At 45.3% G+C, this 18,145-nt stretch overlaps 1 protein-coding gene across 1 annotated transcript in view; it reads left to right on the top strand.

The window, feature by feature from the left end:
• The first annotated feature begins 8,653 nt into the window (after nucleotides 1-8,653).
• PSMD14 (proteasome 26S subunit, non-ATPase 14) overlaps nucleotides 8,654-18,145 on the top strand; it is an 86,747-nt gene continuing 77,255 nt past the window's right edge. The window contains exon 1 of the mRNA XM_040440455.1: nucleotides 8,654-8,791. The gene's annotated coding sequence lies outside the window, so the exon portion shown is untranslated. The remainder of the gene's footprint in view (nucleotides 8,792-18,145) is intronic.

Here is an 18,145-nt window from a genome sequence, read left to right as displayed (position 1 = left end):
TTGCCTACTATTGATGTCAGACTCACTGGTCTATAGTTGCTCGATTCCTCCCTACTACCTTTCTTGTGAATGGGCACGACATTAGCCAATTTCCAATCTTCCGGGACGACTCCTGTTACTAATGATTGGTTAAATAAATCTGTTAGCGGTTTTGCCAGCTCACCACTAAGCTCTTTTAATAATTTTTGGTGTATCTCATCAGGCCCCTGTGACTTATTTGTCTTCACCTCAGACAGCAAACTCAGAACATCTTCCTACTTCTCTATGTTATGTACGCTACTGTCTCCCATCAAGCATATTTGGGATGTCATTGGTCAGCAATTGCAAAGGGAGCTTTGAGCAGCGGATCTTGATGATTTGCATGTACATGTGCTTTCCTTGTGACAGAACACTCCTTAGACAACCATTTATAACCTCACTGATAGTATGCCAAGGCGTGTAAGTGCATGTATTTCTGTGTGTGGCGGTAAAATTCTATACTGAATAAATCAAGATGTTCTGAATATTTTGTTTTTATTTTTTAGAATTTGCATATCATTAACATGTTTGGCTTCTATGAAGCCTCCTGGAGGAGTTTCACTCTACCCAGCTCCTTTCAAAATTACTTTAAGTCTTTGAAACAGGTAGAGATTTATTTTCACCCCACATGAGACCCAGTTTAGCTTCAACTGTGTAAGGGTGCTGTCACACATACCGGCTGCTGCGCGGCCAATGCCGCCAGGAGCTGGAGGTCCCTGCGGATTACTAATGAAAGAAGTGGTAATTTATTGTGGTTTGTTAATGGGCGTGTGTTTATTTATTTTTTGGCAAATTGCACAGCCATTAACAACCTGCAAGGAGTTACCATCTCTATCATTAGTAATTCGCATGGCCCTGCTGCTTTTGGCCACATTATGTGTCACAGCACCCTTAGGCTGGTTTCACATGGGTGCGTTGCCAGAAAAGATGCGGATGCGTTGCGGGAAAATGCACGATTTTTCAGCGCGAGTGCAAAGCGTTTTAATGCGTTTTGCACGCGCGTGAGAAAAATCGTCATGTTTGGTACCCAGACCATCACTGCTCATGTGCACAGCCCCATTGGAGTGAATGGGTCCGGATTCAGTGCGGGTGCAATGCGTTCACCTCACGCATTGCACCAGCACGGAATTCTCGCCCGTGTGAAAGAGGCCTTAGGCTCATGCACACAAACATATATTTTTCTGTGTCCGCTCCGTTTTTGTTTTTTTGCGGACCGTACACGGAACCATTCATTTCAATGGGGCCGCAAAAAAAAAAGTGTACATTCTGTGTCCATATGTCCGTTCCGCAAAAAATAAAATATGTCCTATTATTGTCCGCATTATGGACAAGGATAGTACTGTTCTATTAGGGGCCAGCTGTTCCGTTCTGCAAAGAACGTAATGCACACAGACGTCATCTGTATTTTTTGCAGATCCGTATTTTGCGGACTGCAAAATACAAATAGTCGTGTGCATGAGCCCTAGGCTGAGTTCACATGACCCTTTAGTTTTCCGTTTTTCTGATCCATCAGAAGAACAGAAAAATAGAAAAAAACCTGGTCCGTTATTTTGAGCATCAGTTTGTGTCAGAGATCGGTTATTTTTGACTTAGAGAAATTACTGCATGCAAAACTTTTTGTCCCGTCAAAAATAACTGACCTCTAACGGAAGTGACACAAACTGATCATAACTGATGCTAAAAATAATGGATCCATTTGGAATTTTTCTGTTCTTCTGATGGATCAGAAGAATGTAAAGCTAAACGGTGATGTGAAGTCGCCCATAGGCCTCTTTCACACGGGCGTCGCGTGTGAGGGCCAGAGAGGATGCAGGTGCGTCGTGGGAAAATGCGCGATTTTTCAGCGCGTGTGCAAAGCGTTTTAATGCATTTTGCACACGTGTGAGAAAAATCGGCATGTTTGGTACCCAGACTCGAACCTCTTCACAGAAGTTCGGGTTTGGGATCGGTGTTGTGTAAATTTTATTATTTTTCCTTATAACATGGTTATAAGGGAACATAATAGCATTCTTCATACAGAAGGCTAAGTAAATTAGGGATGGAGGGGTTAAAATTTTTTTATAAAAAATTAAACTCACCTCACCATAGTGATGGATCATGTGATGGACCATGTGATGAGCGCAGTGACGTCACCAAAGGTCCTTTTCTCCCAGGTCCTCAAAGAAGAAAAAAGAAGACAAGCCGGGCTGCGCGAACAAGTGGATAAGGTGAGTTTAATTTTTTATTATTTTTTTTTTAACCCCTCCATCCCTAATTTACTTAGCCTTCTGTATGAAGAATGCTATTATTTTCCCTTATAACCATGTTATAAGGGAAAATAATAAAGATCGAGTCCCAATCGTCACCTAGCAACCATGCATGAAAATCGCACCGCATCCGCACTTGCTTGCGGATGCTTGTGATTTTCACGCAGCCCCATTCACTTCTATGGGGCCTGCGTTGCGTGAAAAACGCACAATATAGAACATGCTGCGATTTTCATGCATCGCACACAAGTGATGCGTGAAAATCACCTCTCATGTGCACAGCCCCATAGAAGTGAATGGGTCCAGATTCAGTGCGGGTGCAATGCGTTCACCTCATGCATCTCACCCGCGTGGAATTCTCGCCCGTATGAAAGAGGCCCTACTGATATCTAAGCTTCTGCAAATCGCTGGTCTCCGATTACAGGTGAAAAACAGATTTATGAACGTAGCTTTGAATGTGAATAAAGAAGAAAATGCCACCTGTCTGGAAATCAGTAAAGCGAAAGTGTTTAAAAAGTTACAAAATATATTTTTAAAAAAAACGACAGAATAACGTCAAATACACAGATGGAATGAATTTTATTTCCGACATATACAATGGTGGGTTTTGTTTGGGTATTACTTCTTCTTCAGCGGACTATAAATGAGAGATAAACTGTGCTTATCAATAAAACCCCAAACTGACTGGTCTCCAACATGTTCTGAATATTATTGATGCAAATAAGTTGCACTAAGAAAAGAAATGGCAAAGAGACAGACAGACAGCTGCAAAACTGGAAAAGAAATGGACACATAGCATGAGGAATAGTCATCCTAACATAAGCAAACATAAACAGATGGGAGAAGAAATATAGCAGTGAGAAGGAGCCGCACTGAATTACCAGAGAACACATTACGTACTCACAGATACCGGCGACGAATCAACAGATTTTCTCTTAATATAGCCTACATTTAGTCTTTGACTCTACTGGAACATCAACATTTTATTAGCATTTTTATTCTACCCTCTGGATTTGTAATTATCGCCAGCATGAAAATCCTCTGGGTATTAAATATAAGGAGAGGTTTTAAATATGTAACATCCTTAGTTTCAGGAAAATATTTTTGCAATCTCTTAGGGTCTCCTTAAAAACTAATAAGCTGATCGCCCTGTCTGTTAGGGAGCCTGGCTGCATGTGTTCAATTCCACTGCTGCGCCAGGGACGTAACATGAAGCTCCTGGGCAATGCAAAATCTGTAACAGTAGGTTCATACGACTGCAGAGAAGTTCATTGGATCCAGCCTAGCTGGGCACTGCCGCTTACCGTCGGACCCCACTGACGCATGCAACGGTTTTTGTCCGGCTGAAGAATGGCACTTATGCCAGAAAGTGGACGGATCCCATTATAGTCAATGGGGTGCAGCGGTGAACGGCAGTATCCGGTTCGGCCGGATCCAGTAAACTCCAGCAGGCGGTTGCCTGCCACATACTTGCCATGTGTCATTTATAATATTGGTGCCCTGAGGCACCAAAGTGTGACTCTTACCTCTGCACCCCCATTTGCCGCACTTCTGGCATCACTATTGATCAGGAATGGTCATTTTGTTTTAATAAAAATGGTGATCTACAGTATTAGGCCTCATGCACACGACCGCAGTCCGCAAATTGTATATCCGTAAAATACGGATACCACCCGTGTGCATTCTGCGATTTGTGGAATGGAACGGGCAGCCCATAATAGAAATGCCTATTCTTGTCTGTTTTTTGCGAATATGCTCTATTTTTTTTTGCAGGGCCACGGAACAGAGAAACGGATGAGGACGGAGGAGTGCTTTCCGCATCTTTTGATGCCCTATTGAAGAGCATGGGTCCGCATCTGAGCTGCAAAAATACGTCTCGGATGCGGACCAAAAACAACAGTCGTGTGCATGAGGCCTAGACCCAAATCTCAGCTGCCATAGACTACCAGTCCGGTCACTGCCTACAGATAGGAGCATAGTGTCGGTACGTAAGACAGGACACTATCTGATCTGGAGGGGTGAATTAGTTTGCCCTGGTGCGTTAAATGGTTAGATTCATTACAGTGGCGTTTTTGTTTAAAAGAGTAAAAGCTCATTTCGACGAGTAGATAATCGCTACGATTCGAAAGCTAGAGATTTGCGGTGGAGGATAATTGTGTAATGTGAATGTATGTAGTGACTGAACGATTTTACTTAATGCTCGAGCAACGCTTGTGACATCGTTGATGCAAAGTAAATTATGGTTTGTTGTTAATAAATTGTGACAATGTAATCGTGCCTCGTGTGACCTTTCGCCGATAGGCATGATGACGAAACCTGTCTGAACACAGTCAAATATACGATTGAATATGAACGAATTTGTACACAATACTCCCTGCATGTCAATGCATTTCACTATAATTGGCGTTGGGTCGGAAGGTCACTCGTGTCGTCAATCGCCTGAACGATTATCTACTCGTCTAAATGAGCCATTAAAAAAAAATCCTACAAAAGGGCTAAATGTAACTGACTAAAAATATTTACTACTTACCATTTCCATACTGCTAGTGACAGGTCCCACAGACGGTCCTTTCAGTCACTGCCACATAATGGCGGAAGACCATTACGCAGTCCTGGTTTTACATGTCTGGAAACTACTAAATTTCTTCTGTGGGCATTTCCTGTATCTAGATTTAAAAAAAACAAAAAGCAGATACTTCCATCTGACGGTACACAGCAAGCCACGCTTTCCCAAGAATTCATGCACAAGGCCACGTTCATATTTCGGTCTGCAAAAAACAAATACGCAAAATAAAAAACTCCTATAAAAAAAAAAGGCTTTGTGCACCTTTCCTTAGAAGTCTACGTTGTGCTGTTTCTCCTGGATAGCCATGAATACACTGTCCATTGGGCATTACCATTTCACTTGTCAAAAGGGACAGGCCCCCAGCTGGTGACAACCAGATGACAATTTAGTAACTCATTTCTAGGAGCCATAAGAGAGAAACGGCACAAATACAACTGGCTGCAGAGCTTTGTAGTCGCATTTTCCGTGACTTCGCCTCTTCCTTCATTTTTCATCTAGCCTTCCCGATACAGGCGCTATTGGTTCTGGTAGCTTCAGTGCCCAATACCAATGAACTGTCGGGTAGGAGGTGGCGGACGTGACATTTAGTGACACTGAGCAGTAGGGGAGCCCCCATCTGATAATTCACTGCTGCTGAAAATAATGGCAATGATAACAAGTGAATGGGGAAAGGTAGAAGAAAAAATGTTTAAACAAAAAAAAGTGCTGGAGTCATGGAAGATGTGGCTGAAAAGGTTTGCAGCTAGCTGCAGTTCTATGACAAGTCTTAGGGCTCATGCATACGACCGTTCTTTTGTGGTCCGCAAAACACAGATACCGGACGATGAATGGGGCTGAGCTGCTCCTAGGCCATGTGAACGATGAATGTGACGTCACTGGCCTAGGAAAAGCAGGGAGAAGGCTGCAGCGGTCACAGGAGCGCTGCTGCCTTCTCAAACAGGTGATTGGCGGGGGTCCCTGGTGTCGGACCCCCACGAATCAGATACTGATAGCCGATCCTGAGGACAGGTCATCAGTATTAAAATCATGGAAAAACCCTTTAAGGGAAGTACAGTAATGCTTCCTCCTTCCCCTAGTAGTCAGAGCAGGGCCTCCTCACCTATCCACTTGTGGTCACATTCATGCTTCCCCTTCACTCAGTATTCACAGCAGTGCATCTACATCTCTCTATAGAGATACAGTAGGCCCCCTGTACTCACATGAGAGACATCTTTCCGCAGTAGTCACAATGGCCTCCACCCGGTGGTACTCCGGCTGAAACTCATGGGTACAATCTTTCTGGCAGTGGCTGAAATAAATGATTCATAGGAAAATGTTTGTATGAACACTAAACAAGGGATCTAATCATGTTGACTACAATGCTCCAAATCTTCAATTCAGTCTATGGGACAAATGAATGAGAAGACATGACTCATGGTGGTATCTGAGTCTATCCTCTTCTAACTTTACACAACAGAAGACTCCTTTTATTAAACAAAACCCTGGGTGTTACCCCCTACAACCTGGGGATACAAATGAACCAATAGGATTCTGCTACACAGATCTATATGTCTTCACAACATACCATTTGGACCTAGTTAAAGGGATTGTCCCACAAAAAATATTCTACAGTTTTCAAACCAGCACCTGGATCTGAATCCTTTTGTAATTGCATGTCATTAAAAATTTTGTATAGTTACTAAGTTATTCAATAAAATGTATCTGTGTAGCGCCACCTGCTGTTTGTTTTTTTCTTATTTCTTTGTCCGGCTCACTGCGATGGCCGCACATGCTCAGTTTCATGCTTCAACTGCCTCCTGAGCTGTGATAGGGAGAGCTGAGACACGCCTCCTGAGCTGTGATAGGGAGAGCTGAGACACGCCCTCTAAGCTGTAGCAGAAAAGACACTCCCCTTCAGCTATCAGCTTGATATAACTCTAGCAGAGCAATGAATGGGGAGATCTCTGGATCCATGTGAGGTACAGGGCTGGTTCTAGCTTTGTTAGAGAAAGATTGTCGTGTGCCATATGATGTCTGATTTTCAATTATTTTTACATTATTCATGGGATAACCCCCTTTAAGATAGCTTTTAGGTGGCATTAAATACATGACGTCCCCTCTGTAGCCACCTAGCTTTTATACCAAATATTTCAACCTATATACCGTATTTTTCGCCCCATAAGACGCACTCCCCCCCAAAAAAAGTCTCCCCCCCCCTGCGTCTGATGGGGCGAATGCTACCATTTTACATCGCAGACTGCGATGTATCAGCGGGGAGGGAGGAGGGGCTGTAGTCCGGGAACTTGCAGCGGGGCCCGGTGCAGTCCTTATACTCTTACATCGGGCCCCGCCGCTCACAACAGTATTTTTAAACCGTAATCCTTAACCTCTTAATAACTGGCAGCGTTACGTCACTCACTGACGTTGCACGCCTGCTCCTCCCACTTTATGAATGAAGCAGGCGGAGCAGGCGTGCAACGTCAGTGAGTGACATTACGCTGCCAGCCGCTCTGCCTGCTCCGGATGCTTGTTAGTAAGTGCTGATACAGGGGAGAGCGCAACTTTAGTTAAAGTTATTAAGAGGTTAAGGATTACGGTTTAGAAATACTGTTGTGAGCGACGGGGCACGGTGTATTGGGGGACAATGTTATGGGGGGAGAATCTGTGGATGACACATATATAGCAGTGTCATCCACAGATCCCCCCACATAACAGTGTCATCCACAGATCCCCCATAATAGTGTCATGCACAGACCACCATTAGTTCAAAACCCACCAAAAGCACACCTTTTGGTTAAAAATATTAGTTTTCCTATTTTCCTCCTCAAAAACTTAGGTGCTTTTATGGGCCGGTGCGTCTTATAGGGCGAAAAATACGTATATCCAAATTTTAATAATGTTTAAAGGGGTTGTCCAGGTTCAGAGCTGAACCCGGACATACCTCCATTTTCACCCCAGCAGCCCCCCTGACTTGAGCATTGGAGCTGTTCATGCTCCGATGTGCTCCCTTGCCCTGCGCTAGATTGCGCAGGGCAAAGGCTCTTTTGTTTACAAACACACACTGCTGGGCGGAAGCTTCCGCCCGGCAGTGTGTTCGGTGACATCACCAGCTGTGATGGGCGTGCTTTAGCGCTGCCCTAGCCGTTTTACTGGCTAGGGCAGTGCTAAAGCCCGCCCATCAGTGCCGGTGACATCATCGGGCTTACTGGCAGACCCATGGAGAGCCCGGTACGTCACTGGATCGTCAAAAAAATGCCTTTGCCCTGCGCGATTTAGCTCAGGGCAAAGGAGAGCATCGGAGCATGAACTGCTCCGATGCTCAAGTCAGGGGGGCTGCCTGGGTGAAAATGGAGTTATGTCCGGGTTCAGTTCTTAACCCGAACAACCCCTTTAATGATTCTTACTATATCAAATGTGGACTTTGACTGCTATTTACAGTACGCTGCCCTGTAGCTATTCTTGTTACAAGGGCACAGTTATGGTAGAACCATTGGGGCTGTCACTATAGCACAGCCACTCTCTTATAGTGGCAGTCTAAAAGGAGCATGTAAAAAATCTGCGGCACTGTGCTATCTCCAAGTTACTGAAATGCAGCTATTTTATTTCAGGTATTTGCAAACGTATACAGTAGTTACACAGCAACATATACACCACTAACGCGATAAGCAGTCACCATTTCCTTGTAGCTTCTGCTTGCCTTTTACTCAGTACATAAATACACAAAGGCGCACCAAACATGGCTCCTGTACTACAGACACAAGAAAGCAGCTTTCCCCCTAGCATTTGATAGCGTACTTACGTTGCTGTGTATCTAAATCTCCCCCTTGATTGGTTGCCTGCAAAAGACCGGACGTGACGTCCCTTACACCCGGAAGTGCTCTGGGTGCATTGCTTTGAATGAAATCCGGCTGATTCACTGCTGCTGCCGGAGTGAGAAAACGCTGAAAAGGCTTCGTTCTTCTACCGAAAAGTTTATAGACAGGTAAAGCGGCCGCTAGAAGCCATACTACCTCAGCATTTCAACCAGCCTCCTGTCACCGTGGGGCGTATGAGAGCGCGAGTTGTCACTAGGCCTCAGGTTCGCCCCGGGACTTTAGTTTGTTCACGCCGAATGCTGTGGTCGTTGTGCTGGACTGCTGCTGTATTGAGTTCTCCTATAGGTTCCGCTCACGTGTTTGATATTGGAAAGGGGCAGAGCCGAGGTGTAAGCGGGGTCGGTCGGGGAAATGCCGAGTCATGTGCGCCCAGTGTGCCCGGCTCCACACACTGACTGATCCCTTGCCCTTTCCGTTACTTCGTTTTTTCCATTCACTGACAGCTAGACGAGTTATTGAAAATGGCGAGGAATGAAAGCACAAAGTGAAACATTGCAAAAAAACAAGGGCAGAAGGGGAGTCGTTGCTAGTAGCAACCAGTCAAGGGGCTCCTGAAAGATGACAGCAGTGACCTGATTGGTTGCCGGGGGCAACTGCTTTTCTTTCTGCACTAATTAAGCAGCTTTCATTTAGATATTCAAAGGCGTTTATTACTGATGACCTGTCCCCAAGATAGGTAATTAGTATCTGATCAGTGGGGGTGGTCTGACTCCCGCCCCACGCCCACTCATCAGCTGTTTGACGAGACCATGAACAAGGCAGCCCTTTCCTAGGCCAGTGATGTCATGTTCATCGATCACATGACCTAGGTGCAGCTTAGGACCTGGGAAGGGATGAGCAAACTTCAGGTGATCTAAGAATCCTGTTCTAAATTCCACTATGGTCCATGGTAGCAGAATCCATAACAGAGTTCTTGGGTAACCCGAACCTTGTACGCCGAGCTTGAAAATACAAGTTCGTTCATCCCTAGACCGGGGCTGCAGTACCAAACACAACCTGTATACAGTAGGCGGTGCTGTGCTTGCTAAGCTGCCAGGAGGTGGCGGTTCTCGCTGGCGTGCCGCAGCCTCTTCAAACAGCTGATTGGCAGTGGGTGCTAGGCATTGGATCTCCAGAGGCATTCCGTCATAATAGAAGTTTATGGCCAGCATAACGGAAACCAGACGGATCTTCTATTGTGACGGAATGCCTCTCAAGACATTCCGTTAGTCACGGTAACGGATTCCATAACGCACTTCAGCATATACTAGTCATTTAATATAAAAAAAAAGTGGACAACTTCTCTAAAGGGATTGGCCCATCTCATGTCTGATAGGTGCAGGTCCCACCTATGGGACTCGCACCTATCTCTAGAACGGAACCCTCAAAGTGACGAAGAGCCGACTGCGGCACATTTCTATTGGAATATTGGAAAATAGCCAAGCAGCGCGCTCAGCTATTTTTGAAAGAGCCATAGAAATGAATTTAGGGCAGCTGTGCGTGCGCAGTCCACTCTCCTTCACTTTGCGGGCTCCGGTCTAGAGAGACATCAGACATTGGGGACATTTCCTGCTCCGTTACGACTTACTTTTAAGGGTTTCTGTTGGTTTTGACCCTGCAAAACTGCTGACAGCGCTAGGTAGGGGTGGTGGAAAGCAAGGTTATTTTGCCTGTATCAGAGCTTTTTATTAGTTGCATCACTGTGAATAGGATTATATTCTGCGAGGTAGTTGACGCTCAGATAAGTAGCTGTAAGGTGGTCCCTCAGGCTGATGTGCTGTCAGCATTGAGCTACTACTTGACTACCCACCCTCTTCTCTGAGTGATGTCTGTAGTGTCTCTAGGTATATAGATATATTGTGGAGTTTAAATCGTTAGAGGGATTTTCTGGGAGTACAATACTGATCACCCATCTGCAGGATAGGTCAACAATATGAGATTGTGGGGGTCAGACTCCCAGACCCCTGCTGATGAGCTGTTTGAAGAGGCTGCAGTGCTTCATTGACTTCTGCAGCTTCTTCAGAGCATACCAAGCACAGTGCTGTAAATTGTATAGAGCCTTGCTTTCATTTGAACTGGACTGAGCTGCACATACAGTGCCTTGAAAAGGTATTCATACCCCTTGAACTTTGCCACATTTTTTCATGTTACACCCACAGATTTAGGCCTCATGCACACGGCCGTTGTTTTGGTCCACATCCAAGCGGCGGCTCGGATGCGGACCCATTCACTTAAATGGGGCAGCAAAAGATGCGGACAGCACTCAGTGTGCTGTCCGCATCCGTTGCTCCGTTCCGTGGCCCGCTAAAAAAATATAACATGTTCTATTCTTGTCCGCGCTTTGCGGACAAGAATAGACATTTATATTAAAGGCGGTCCGTGCCGTTCTGCAAATTGCGGAACGCGAACGGACGCCATCCGTGTTTTTTCGGATCCGCGATTTGCAGAACGCAAAACACACCATGGTCGTGTGCATGAGGCCTTAAATGTATTTTATTGGGATGTTATGTGATAGACCAACACAAATTAGCAAGTACTGTATGTGTGAAGTGAAAGGAAAATGATACATGGTTTTCAAAAATTTTAATAAATAAAAATCTGGGAAGTGTGGTGTGCATTTGTATACAGCCCCCTGTACTCGGGTGCCCCTAAATAAAATCCAGTGTGACCAATTGCCTTCAGAAGTCACCTAAGTAGTAAGCAGTCCACCTGTGTGTATAACTACAGCTGTTCTGAAAAGGGTTCAGAGGTTTTCAGCATCATGAAAACAAAGGAACACACCAGACAGGTCAGGGATAAAGTTTTGGAGAAGTGTAAACAGGGTTAGGGCTCATGCACACAAACATATTTTCTTTCCGCTTCGGTTCTGTTTTTTTTTTTGTGGACCATATGCGGAACCATTCACTAAAACAGCGGAAGGTACTCCATGTGCATTCCGTTTCCGTTCCGCAAAAAAGTAGTGCATGTCCTATTGTTCGCAAATCACAGTCCGAGGCCCCATTGAAGTCAATGGGTCCGCAAAAAATACGGAACGCACACGGCACTCATCAGTATTTTGTGGATCCATACTGTAGAAATGCTATGCCCAACCCATATTGCTCATGTGTTTGGTGATTAATAAGTTACTGTTTCCGTTTCCGATCCGCAAAAAACGGGTCGCATACGGAAACCATACTGATATGTTTTGTGGAATAACGGAACGGAAGAGGACTTAAATTGGAGTAAAAAAAACCTCAGATACGGAACAACTAATCCGTGAAAAACGGAGCGCCAAACAACGGTCTTGTGCATGAGCCCTTAGGTTGTAAAAAGAAAATGTGTGTGCGGAGCACTGCAAATCTACCAAGACCCGGCCGTCCAGCTAAACTGACAGCCCAGACAAGGAGAGCACTGATTAGAGAAGCAGCCAAGAGGCCCATGGTCACTCTGGAGGAGCTGCAGAGATCCACAGCTCAGGTGGGAGAATCTGTCCACAGTAAAACTATTAGTCGTGTACTCCACAAATCTGACCTTTATGGAAGAGTGTCAAGATAAAAGCCATTTTTGATAGCAATCCATAAGAAGTCCAGTTTGCCACAAGCCAAGCGCTATGCGTGGCGGAAAACTAGCACGGCACAACATCCTCACCGTGAAAGATATTGGTGGCAGCTAGGGATCGACCGATTATCGGTTTGGCCGATACTATCGGCCGATATTGAGGATTTTGAACGTTATCGGTATCGGCATCTATTTTGCCGATATACCGATAACGTATGGGGAGCACAGAACGCGCTGCTCTCAGCGCTCTCTGTGTTCCCTCCGCAGCACAGGGGAGAAGGAAGCAGTGTCTCCCTCCCCCCTGTGCTGCCGCTGCCGCCAATGAGAGGAGAGAACGTAAGAAGAGGGGAGGGGCTGTGGCCAGCGCTTCACCAATGAAGATAAGTCTCTCAATCATTCATGTACAGGAGGCGGGAGCTGGCTGCAGAATCACATAGCCGGCTCCCGACCTCTATGAGCGGCAGCTGCGGTCCGCGGTAGTTAACTCCTCAGGTGCCGCGGATCGCAGCTGCCGCTCATAGAGGTCGGGAGCCGGCTATGTGATTCTGCAGCCAGCTCCCGCCTCCTGTACATGAATGATTGAGAGACTTATCTTCATTGGGGGCGCAGTGCGCCCCCAGCCCCCCAGTATTAATCATTGGTGGCGCAGTGCGCCCCCCCACCCCAATCCCAATAGTAAAAACATTGGTGGCGCAGTGCGCCCCCCCCCACCCAGTATTACTCATTGGTGGCAGTGGCCACAGGATCCCCTCTCCCCTGCTCCTCCGATCGGAGCCCCAGCAGTGTAAGTCTGGGGCTCCGATCGGTACCCATGGCAGCCAGGACGCTACTGAAGCCCTGGCTGCCATGTTCAAAGCACAGGGCAGCAGGGACAGTGTGAGCTCCTATTCACCCTGATAGAGATCTATCAGGGGGAATAGGACAAGGGTTCTAGTCCCTAAGGGGGCTAAAGGTTAGTAAAAAAAAAATTAAAAAAAACACAAAAATATTAAGTATAAATGAAAAAGATTTTAAAAAAATAAATACACATTAACAATAAACAAAAAAATACACATTAACAATAAACATTAATTTTCAGCAGATTTGTGTAGGAAATTTTTTTTTTTTCTCAAAAATGAAAATTCCCAGAATATCGGTATAAATTATCGGCTATCGGCCTGAAAGTTCACAAATTATCGGTATCGGCCCGAAAAAAATCAATATCGGTCGATCCCTAGTGGCAGCATCATGCTGTGGGGATGCTTTTCTTCAGCAGGGACAGGGAAGCTGGTCAGAGTTGATGGGAAGATGGATGGAGCTAAATACAGGGCAATCCTGAAGGAAAACTTGGTAGAGGCTGCAAAAGACTTGAGATTGGGGTGGAGGTTCACCGTCCAGCAGGACAACGACTCTAAACATCCAGCCAGAACTACAATGGAATGGTTTAGGTCAAACCGTATTCATGTGTTAGAATGGCCCAGTCAATGGCCTAAGTCCAGACCTAAATCCCATTGAGAATGTGGCAAGACTTGAAAATTGCTGCCCACAGACGCCCTCCATCCAATCTGACTGAGCGCGAGCTAGTATGCAAAGAAGAATGGGCAAAAATGTCAGCCTCTAGATGTGCAAAGCTGGTAGAGACAGACCCCAAAAGACTTGCAGCTGTAATTGCAGTGAAAGATGGTCCTACAAAGTATTGACTCAGAGTACAGGGGGCTGAATACAAACGCACGCCACACTTCCCAGATTTTTATTTATTAAAAATGTTGAAAACCATGTATCCTTTTCCTTTTACTTCACAGATACTTACTATTTTGTCTATTGCATAAAATCCCAATAAAATACATTTAAGCTTGTGGGTGTAAGGTGCAAAAATGTTGAAAAGTTGAAGGGGTATGAATACTTTCTATTCCATCCACCATGACGGCCACAAGTGAGAGATGACCCTTGACCTCTGTAGGGTCAGGAATATACAGAGAGAGTTAAAATTGCCCCCACCCCTCCTCACCCTCAGTGTTATCCCTGCCCTACGGGGTAAGCATACAGAGAGGCCTCCCTGTGCGGAGGTGATGATTCCTATGCTTTTTACCTTCATCATCCCCTGCTGCCTTCCCGCGGCAGGGGCTAAGGCTGGGCAGTGGGGGCAACATGGGCGCTCGCTCTGGCTCATGCTGGGGCCTGCGCTCCTTTCTATCGCGGTCCTCCTTCCACTTTGAGGTAGGAAGCAGACCGCTGATGTTGGATCCACGTGGGACACGCGTGCGTGCTGCGAAAGCCAGCGCTGCATTGATCTCCAGACTGACAGGCGGGGGACGCAGAACTACATCGCAACATGCCAGGCGCATCAAGGGGATGTTAGACGCCGGGAGGAATAAAAGTGGTACTCATGCGGCTCAGTGGCAGCAACTCCACCACTATGTCGGCGTCTGAGGCTTCAGCATCCCGTCAGGAGGGCTCTGATCCCTCTCTGGCTGCACCTTCAGTATGTGTTTTTTTTTTTTTCTTGTATGTTTAATGGGTTTTCCAACTTGTGATACTTGGTTGCTTTTCTCTGTTCCCTAAGGAGCAAAGGAAACAAAAGCTAAATCTAGATCTCTAAAGTGCGCTACTTGTTCCAAGAAGCTACCAGATAACTACAAAAAGAAGTTATGTAAAGTCTGTATATCTGACGTCTTAAAAGAAAAGCAACCATCTAGCTTTTCTGAAATGAGATCATTTATCCAAGAAATCAGATCTTCCATGGCCTCTCTGAGAGCCCCTAGCCCTCCTATCCCACCAAGTAAAAAACCTAGACTATCCGTTCAATCCACCTCGGAGCCAGAGGACATTGATGAGGATGCCTCCACCTCTAGACAGATTTTTAAGGAGGACCTTATTTCGGAAGGAGAGATCATGGAAGATAAGAAATATTTCTTCTCCTCAGATCAAATGGAAGAATTACTCAAAGCCATAAGATCTACCATGGGAGTTGAGGATATCCCTGAGCCACGTACAGTACAGGATGAGATGTTTGGGGGTTTACGTGCTAAAAAAAATCAAAAGTATTCCCCATTAATGAAAATATTAAGGATATGATCCTGGATGAATGGATCGAACCGGCAAAAAGGCTAGGTTTATCAATGGAATTTAGAAATAGGTTAAGGTTTTATCCAGCCGAATGTAAGATATTTGATGAAATCCCCAAAATCGACATTCAGGTGGCGAAAGTAGTCAAGAAGACGGCTTTACCATTTTAAAGATTCTTTGCAGTTAAGTGATCCGAAGGAACGCAAAGCAGACTGCTTTCTAAGGAAAGCTTTGGAAGCGGCGATGTTTGGCGTCAAGACTAATATTGCAGCCACATCTGTGGCCAGAACTATGTATTTCTGGTTATCAGAATTGGAGGAGCATCTAAAATATAAGACTCCCAGGGAAGATATTATAAACTCTCTATCCACTATAAAAATCTGCAACAGCCTTCCTGGCTGACGCATCGGCTGAGTCCGTACGTTTTTCCGCTAAGGATGTGCTGCCCGGACACGGAATTTTGGATGCGCACTTCCGGGTCTGCAAAAAAAATAGAACATGTCCTATTCTTGCCCGCAATTGCGGACAAGAACAGGCATATTCTATTAGTGCTGGCAATGTGCGGTCCGCAAAATGCGGAACGCACATTGCCGCTTTCCGTGTTTTGCGGCTCCGTGGATCCGCAAAGCTCGTTGCGGACGTGAGAATGGAGCCTTATCCAATGCTGCCAGAAGAGCCTTATGGATGAAAGCTTGGTCAGGGGACAAGGTCTCCAAGGCCAAGTTATGTTCAATCGCCTTTTCAGGTAAATTTGTATTTGGGCCAGTATTAGATAAAATACTGGAAAAAGCTGCTGACAAAAAGGGGTTTCAGGAGGAGATAGATACTAAAAAAAGACCCTTTCGACCGTTTTCTTCCCAGTCTAGACCCTATAGAGGGAAGGGTAAGACGGAGGTCGGTGGAGCTACAGTAAAGGAGGCAAAGGTAGGGAGTTTATCCTCAATCCCCAGAACAAACAAGGAAACAAACAATGATGCCAGAGTAGGAGAAAGGTTGAAGAATTTTCGAGAGCGATGGACTCTCGTCACGTCAAATCCCTGGGCCTTAAACATCTTAGCACAGGGTTACAAGAAATCATTTTCTTCAACCCCTCCAAAGAAATTCATGTTTACGACCCACAACAAGGATTTTCAGGACCAAATCAGATCAGGGGTCATAATAAGGGTACCATATCTGGAGGAAAGAAGGTTTGTACACAAACATAGAAGAGGATTCTTTACGGTAAGAGCAGTGAGACTATGGAACTCTCTGCCTGAGGAGGTGGTGATGGTGAGTACAATAAAGGAATTCAGGAGGGGCCTGGATGTATTTCTGGAGTGTAATAATATTACAGGCTATGGCTACTAGAGAGGGGTCGTTGATCCAGGGAGTTATTCTGATTGCCTGATTGGAGTCGGGAAGGAATTTTTTATTCCCCTAAAGTGGGGAAAATTGGCTTCTACCTCACAGGGTTTTTTTGCCTTCCTCTGGATCAACTTGCAGGATAGCAGGCCGAACTGGATGGACAAATGTATTTTTTTTCGGCCTTATGTACTATGTTACTATATGCCGAAGAAGGGCAGGGGTTTTGCTCAAGACTCTTCAAAAACCCGATGATTCTTACCGCACAATAATAAATCTAAAACCCTTAAACAAATTAAGCGTGTACAGGAGGTTCAAAATGGATTCAGTGGCCTCTACCATTCCGCTGATTCCAGAGGGCGCCTTTTTGGCGTCAATAGATTTAAAAGACGCCTACTCATATACCAATCCATCAGGCTTCTCAGAAGCACTTAAGGTTTGCGGTAAGGGATCCCAGAGGTTCCCTCCACCACCTTCAGTATCTGCCGCTTTTATTCGGCATATCATCAGCCCCAAGAACCTTCACCAAGTTGGTGGTGGAAATGGTGGCGTTTCTATGCAGAAAGGGAGCAAATATTGTCCCCTATTTAGACGACTTTCTAATAATTGAAAGCTCAAAAAAAGAGACCTTCAAGGTAATAAAGGATTTTATAGACACCCTCTCGGATCTGGGCTGGTTGATAAATTTAAATAAAAATCTACATTCACCCCATCCACAAGAATAAGATTTCTGGGCGTAGTGTTAGATTCTGTATCCCAGAGGACTTATCTACCCCATGACAAGATAAGATCCCTCAAACAGAAAATAACAAGGTTTCAGAACACTACCAGATGCTCCATTCGAAAGGCGATGAGTCTGCTAGGTATCCTAACCTCTTTCATAAATTCAGTCCAATGGAGTCAGGCCCACACCAGAACCATGCAATCGTGGATCTTCAAAAACTGGAACAGGAAACATTCGTCCCTGGACAGGATAAACCAACATTCCACCGGCAGTCAAACTAGACCTGGACTTGTGGGGAGAGGAAGAGAACCTTCTTCAGAGCACAGACTGCCTCAGGACCCCAGAGGGTTCAGATAATGACCGATGCCAGCGCTTCAGATTAGGGAGAAAAGGTTATAAGCTATTACTTCCAGGGAGACTGGTCAGTCATCATAAAAAAACTGATCTTCACATTACAGAGAACTGTATGCAGCCCTTACAAAAGCTCACTACCTATTAAAGAACAGACATCTGAAAGTCCTTTCGGACAATATCACATCAGGGCGGCACAAGATCCAATCCTTTTGGCAGAAGTAGCACGAAAAATATTCTTCGGCAGAAGGAAATGTTCTCTCCTTAATTTCGGTTCACCTGAAAGGGTCAGAAAATCTAGAAGCGGACTTCTTAAAGAGGACCTTTCACCTGGATATCCTTAATCTAATTATTATCCTACCTTTATAGTGCGGCGTCCACTGATGTCTTGGCACTTTTTTTTTTCTCTAAAGAAGCCCCCGTTCATCCGCTGTGGTCCCTGTATCTTTTGATACCTCATATGCTAAAGAGGCAACTCGGTTAT

The sequence above is a fragment of the Bufo bufo genome, chromosome 7 (genome assembly GCF_905171765.1).
Source record: "Bufo bufo chromosome 7, aBufBuf1.1, whole genome shotgun sequence".
Classification (NCBI taxonomy): domain Eukaryota; kingdom Metazoa; phylum Chordata; class Amphibia; order Anura; family Bufonidae; genus Bufo; species Bufo bufo.
The sequence above is the reverse complement of the archived record's forward strand: the minus strand, read 5'-3'. Positions and strand labels throughout refer to the sequence as shown.